The 6,000-nt window shown below is 41.8% G+C and overlaps 1 long non-coding RNA gene across 6 annotated transcripts in view; it reads right to left on the bottom strand.

The window, feature by feature from the left end:
* LOC112961629 overlaps nucleotides 1–6,000 on the bottom strand; it is a 28,239-nt gene that overhangs the window by 18,878 nt on the left and 3,361 nt on the right. For 4 of the 6 annotated variants that reach the window (XR_003252072.1, XR_003252068.1, XR_003252067.1 and 1 more), the window contains exon 1: nucleotides 5,540–5,992. The exons of 1 other annotated variant lie outside the window; for it this stretch is intronic. This is a non-coding gene — a long non-coding RNA (uncharacterized LOC112961629). Of the gene's footprint in view, nucleotides 1–3,349; nucleotides 3,512–5,539; nucleotides 5,993–6,000 lie in introns of those variants that run through there. One more of the 6 variants, XR_003252071.1, reaches the window with a different exon arrangement.

Here is a 6,000-nt window from a genome sequence, read left to right on the forward strand (position 1 = left end):
AGGGGAATGGGACATTTACAGCAGAGGGTTTCAGAGCAGCCTTAAAATGGTTTGAGGATAAGGCTAGTGCCTATCCTAGCTCCCGTAAAAACGTCCATCTTCCCATAAATTCTCTTCACTGAGATAGAATTTGTAAGAAAATGTTACTACTAAAAAAGCTATTAAACGCAAACATTCTCAACAGAAAAGTCTTTTTGAGCACTCAGAACTAACATACCGCAATTCTTTTCTGTGCTACACGCAAATGAATGGTCTGACCCAAAGCTTTCTGAAGAGAATGGGAAGATTACCATTGACTTCCAGGGGGTTCTGGCTTAGCCTGTAACTAAGTGCTCTATTGGTGCTCAGTAAATTAATGTGCAGATATCGTAACAGGCATCACAGCAATGTGCCAGTAGGAATTAGATGTAGGATTAGATGTAAAAATAAAGTCAAAGTACTGTCCAAACCACTGTTACGCAACGTGTAATTTATGTGTCACTACATCTACGGTTCAAATGATCACTGGAATAACGGGCAATGAAAGTTCATATGCAGACAGTCCTCTAACTTTCATTTATATAGGTCATTTAAGAAATGAAAACGCTCTACAACTGACATTCATCATTTAAATAGGCATGCTGGGTTTTTTGAATGTATTTCTCAGGGTGTTTTGCTCAATGCTATGATCTCAAACTACCACTCCTTGCAGTTACACATTATTGCAAGATCTTACTCTAATTTTACAGCCAAATTTACTTCTCTCAAATATGGCCCTGATGTTCCTCCATTCCTTATTGTACATTATTGGTGTCTGTGCCAGCGTGATTATTTTTGAGGCTGTTACTTTTTATTTTTAAATTACTTGAGCATTCAGAAACTTGCATTTAAACCGAGGGAGATGGCTCCAGGATACGGTAGCTCGTTATACCATACACAAAATGACTCCCTCTCAAATAAGTGAGAAAAATAGACATATATTTTCAGCTACCTACAACAGGCGGGCATGCAGCTGTGGCTGGGAGGAAGGGCTTCTACCTTCAGGAGCCCCCTGCCCTGCACACAGATGTCCCCCAGGGGCACATGGATGTCCCTGGGGGCACACAGCTGCCCAGCCTTTGCTGGCAGAATACAAATCAGCTCCAACCCAGAAGCCCTCTAGCTACATTAGCCAGCCCAAACTATACATCCTTTTTCTACACAGTGCCTAGTAGCTCAGGCTAAGCCCCATGGTCCTGTAAGCTAGCTGTGGTCCAAAGGCGTTTCCAGAGAGGTTTCATCACAAGCTTCCCTCTTCCTGACCATACTGCAAACAGAGCCTAGGCCAGCCATACAACAGGCACCTTGTATAACTAATTCTGCCCGAAGGGGGTGTGAGGCTAAGAGTCAATAAAGCTGGCCATGGTTCTTGCCCGTGGCATAGCCCATGCCCATGCAGGCTCCCTGCGCTGCTTCCAGAGAGCAGTACCCGGCCTGGGCTTTGCTCATGGCACGCAGGACTATCTGGAAGACTGCTGCTTGGCACAGGGGACCCGCCAACAGGTACAATATGGTCAAATGCGCGCCAGTGCCAGAGTTCATGCCCTGACCCTCCTTTTCTTACCAGGATAGACACAGCCCGGGAGTGCCCTGCAATCGCTGCAGTCACAGCTTCCAGCAGAAGGCGCTGGGGAAACCTGAACAACGGCACCAACACACTAGAAACTCCCTGGAGACAAACACTGAATTTCAAAGAAGGAAAATCTGTATTCCTTTCTATACTGTGGCATAAACTTCAACAGAAAATACCACAGCCCAGAAAGTTTATAGCCAGAGAGTATACCATTACAAACATACCACTGTAGAGACCTCAACACATTTAGGTGCTTTTTTTTTTTTTTTTTTTTTTTTATAACTTTTAACCCCTGACAATTTTCAAGTTTGGTTATTATGTGTTCATAGAGCTACTTGCAAAACACAAATGACCCAATAGAGATGACAGAAAGTCCACAGAAAAATCAGATTCTCTGTTGACAGAGCTGATTCGCTCTTTCTGTGCAGGTGAGCATAGAAAAAAGTATCAAAAGCACCACCATATGTTGAATATAGTCTTTTTTAAAACATAAAATAGCAAACGTAAATGCTATTAAACTATATTTAAAATAAAGTTGAAAGTTAAAGTCATTTTAAATTCCCCTCACAAACACTGCACCTGTTTTTTCCACTATCTGTTGATTGAAGAGAAGAATGCATAGTACATCTTTTAAAAGTGCTGTTTCGCATTTTAAATTCAGTTTTTATTAAATGTCCAAATAAAAACAAAGCATGTAAAGTAATGAAAAGCATATTGTGATATATACTGGATATAAAAATGTGAAGCTGCACATAAAGTCAAAATACTAAGGAAGTAAAAAAGAAATCTGGAAGAGAACCTAATTGAGGCCATTAGGAACAGAAATCCATCACAACATGAGTTCTTTTTAGTCCAAAATTATGGAAGCAAGCCCATACATTATTTAAGGGACATGCAAAAAAAAGATAGGAAGACTTGTGCACCATAGCAGGATGTCTATACAGACAATTTAATCACTGAGTCATAGCTGCCCTCGATGTTCAAAGACATCCTATGTGCCAGAATGAAATATAGGATGGAATTGCACTACTTTCAGATCTCAGAACACATTTTAAAATAGTGAACCATAGAGCGATCCATCTTATTCCTAAGCATAGAGGTAGTGATGCAAGTTCTAAAATAATAATTCTTTCGCTTCTGTAACATTTTTCTTATCAAATCACTACAAACATTAAAGAGGATTAAGCATGTAACTATGAAGTATGTAATAAAACCAAAGCTAATATTGTGCGGAACTGTCCACAATGACGTACCAGAAACCTGCTCTGAGTGGTTAATTACGAAGCACACTAAATCATAAGCTCTGTTTGCAGAAGGTAGTAGTATAAGGACTCCTCTTTTCCTACATATTTATCCCTGATTATAAATAACTTTGATTAAGCCTGAAATCAGCCTTACACCAGATACACCCGAACACCAGCACAAATATATGCAGAAGACTGAAAGCTGTTGAAAAATGTTGTTCTACTGAAAACAGCATACAATGAAGTGAATGCAGTTCTGAACTAACCAGCTACATTAGCAGAGCCAATTAGTCGTTTGGTTAATTACCGGACTGAATTAGGCAACATGGCAATCACACTTAAATCAGGAAAGGAAAGTGGCCAGAGCACGGCTTGGCTTCAGACACAATTCTGTCTGAATAAACCAACCCGTTTGGGAGCTGTGTGCCCAACTCCCTCAGATTCCTTGGGAAATCCTAGACACAGGTCCCAAGGTGGGTTAGACTCCTTTGTGGAGGAGAGGGATAAAACTAACCTGCTATGCGAGACATCAACAGCATGCTTATCTCCTCGTATCTTTCCAAGCAGCCTCTCCTGAAAACGTATTCTGTCTTTGCCCCAAATCTCTTCCTTCCACCTCTTCTCAGAAGTTTAACGGTCCCGCAGCTCTTCCCTCCTCATCTCTTACTAAGGTTTCCTAAATGAATACCATGGGAAATAAACCAGCACACCCCTTAAAACTTTGCTGTTGGATCTTATAATTACAAAAAACAAACTGCTGTGTCCACACCGGTCTTGGGGTAGGCTTAAGTCATCCCTCTCCATTTTCTTGAGCACTCACAGGCAATACTCAGGTGTGGCGTGGCCAGGTGCCTGGCGCACAGAGCTGGCAAGCATCGCTGTGGGGTCACAGCTTGAAGTCGCCATGCAAGTACTTATGGGCTTCCCCACACCCCTCCGGGGTGCAGCCTGCCAGGGACCAACCCCAGCCACAGCACAGCTAAGGAGAGACTCCTCTGCCACTCCGTGATGTACAAACCAGGTGCAGACCACAGCTGATACCTGCTGGGCAAGAGTCACATGGGAGCCAGTTCACTGGTTCCCTATCCCCAAGTGTGGGACTTGATGGGTCCAGCTTATACCACAAATGCCAAGTCTGATACTGCATTTTCTGCTTCTGACATTAAAACGAACAGCCCGTATCAGCTGGCTGCATTACATCTCTGTTCAACAGAAGGGATTAAGATAGCAGTTGAAAATGAGTCACTAGGATCCAGAGTTGACTAATCCTCAGCAGACACATTAGTTTACTCTGCTAGTTAATTAGATATGCTGCTGAAGCAGGGTAAGACTGCTCTCCTGGAGGGCCTTCTCACTACTTCGTGATGTACTTCTTAAAGCACAGATGAAGAGAGGAAGCTGAGCTGAGTTTATACCCCAGATTTGTCTCCCACTCTCAGCATAGGAATGCTGAGCATCCATACAAAAGCACAACTAAAATCTTGAAAGAAACATAGCAACTAACAGAACATGACCCTGCAGCTTCCATTCCCTAGCAGTCAACACTTGCTATTTTTTATTCAAAACACTTTACCTGAGAAAAGAAAACCAACACACCTGACACCTAAAACATTGCACAGCAGTCAAACCAGGTATCAAAAGCAGAGAAAGACACATGACTCATTTTTTCATGCAAACAAATTTCAAAAGATCTTGGGGCCCTCTCTTGTGGCTGGCTAAGTATCTATCACACAGGAAGAGACAAAAGGCTCATGGCTTTGGATGAGGAATTCATTTCAGCAGGAAAAGAGCACTTCCTGGGATTGTCAGCTTGATAACTCCTTTTAAACTAATCTGTGTCTTGCTTTTATTGAATCCCATTGTGTTAATTTGAGCCCATTTCCAATTTAATTCCAATTTATTCATATGCTCCAAAATATTCTTGTTTGATCCCAACTTCACCTAATCCACTAATTTGCTTACCATACATACCATGTAATGCTTCAAGCTGTTAACGAAAATATTAGAGACTATTGTGTTTAAAATGGATTTCTATAGTCTCCCACTCTTTTCCCCAGCTTCACACTCAATCATGAATATATTTGCTGTCTGCATTAAATTTTAAAAAGTAAAAATAAAAGAGTAGAGTATCACATCTTTAAAAAAATCTATTTTATCTACACTGCTGTTGCTTGAGCCACAGGGAGCTGGATAGTCTCACTAAAACTGAAATACAAACTGACAAAAAGATAAACCTGTTCCACTGCTTTCTTTTATTACATTAACCTTATTTCACTTTCAAAAGATAGAAATTAAATTAAGGCCCACTTATTCCATTTGAAGCCAATGGAAGCAGCACGAGCAAAAGAATTGCAAGATTGGCCCCTTGCCTAGAAGAAAATTCTTTCTTTCAATCTGACAGTGCTGCCTACTATTTCTCAGTATATTTTCCCCACACCTTCCTCTTATGATCCCTGTGTGCTTTCCTTATCGTGTTCCTATATGCTTTACTGATATATTCTAGTAATTTTGTTTTTTTCAACTATATCTGAAGGTATTCCTTCTCTCATCCGAGTAGGTTGCCAAAATCTAGCTCCTGGGCATCAACCCAGGAAGGAAAAGATACTAAGGTAGCTGGCTACTTTTTAGTAGAATAGCATTTATTTACAGTTAGGTATAACCCCATTTTCTTTATGCATAGAAGAAATCAAACCAGAGACATTACCTGCTCACTCTTCCAAGCTTCTTGCAGGTAGCAAACACTTTGTCTCAGGTCCACACTCGTAGCCTTTATACTTTCCTCCATGCTTTCTTCTCCTTTTTGGTAACCATTTAATGGCATTTTCCTGATTCCCTTTATGACACCATTTCCCTTACAACCGAGTATACCAGAACCCTATTTTGGGCTATATGGCTAGAACTTTATATGTAACATTGTGCAGGGCAGAGGCCTCTACCATCCCACTCCCTACCCTCAGTGCTCACGTATGGAAATACAGGGGAAAATAAAAGAAAAATAAAATAAGTAAGTAAAATAAGCGCGCGGGGGGTGGGGGGCTGAAACTGAAACCGAGCTACTCTTCCCCTCGCTGCTCGGAGCCACGTCCCACCCGCTCCTCCAGAAACTCCTTCCCACCACGTGAGCGCCGCAAAGCCGCGGGCGGCAGCGGCGGCCCGAGCGGGCCC

The sequence above is a fragment of the Apteryx rowi genome, unplaced genomic scaffold (genome assembly GCF_003343035.1).
Source record: "Apteryx rowi isolate R43461 unplaced genomic scaffold, aptRow1 scaffold_135, whole genome shotgun sequence".
In the NCBI taxonomy this organism is placed as follows: Eukaryota; Metazoa; Chordata; class Aves; order Apterygiformes; family Apterygidae; genus Apteryx; species Apteryx rowi.